We start from the raw sequence: 468 nt of genomic DNA on the forward strand, positions 1-468 counted from the left end.
ACGTGGTAGACCAAATAGGTTCCAAAAGATAAGAATCATCGGAAACAAAAGAAATGTGCAAATAATGATAATCAAAATCCAAATCTGAGGTTACTAAGGAAAACATCCCAGACATGGAGATAAGCCCGGCCGGCTCTAAGGTACATGTACCAAACAATGTGGCTTGGGACGCAAGCTGCAAAGTAGCAAAGGTCCTGATAATAATGAATCTCAATCGATTATATCATGTCTGGAACATAATGGAACCAATAAGGAATATCGACATAAGATGATTTATATGCATACAAGGTAGCACTTGAATTTATGAATATAAGCGAGGATCATGAACCCACGTCAATATAAGAGTGCGCACTCGTAGAACATATTGGATTAAATGGAAACGTGAGGTTAAATAGTTTAAGGAAGAAATGCGTAATTGGCCATATGATTAAGACGCCATATGATGTTAAAACCAGTGGATATAAATGG

Source organism: Brassica oleracea, chromosome C2 (assembly GCF_000695525.1).
Source record: "Brassica oleracea var. oleracea cultivar TO1000 chromosome C2, BOL, whole genome shotgun sequence".
Lineage (NCBI taxonomy): Eukaryota > Viridiplantae > Streptophyta > Magnoliopsida > Brassicales > Brassicaceae > Brassica > Brassica oleracea.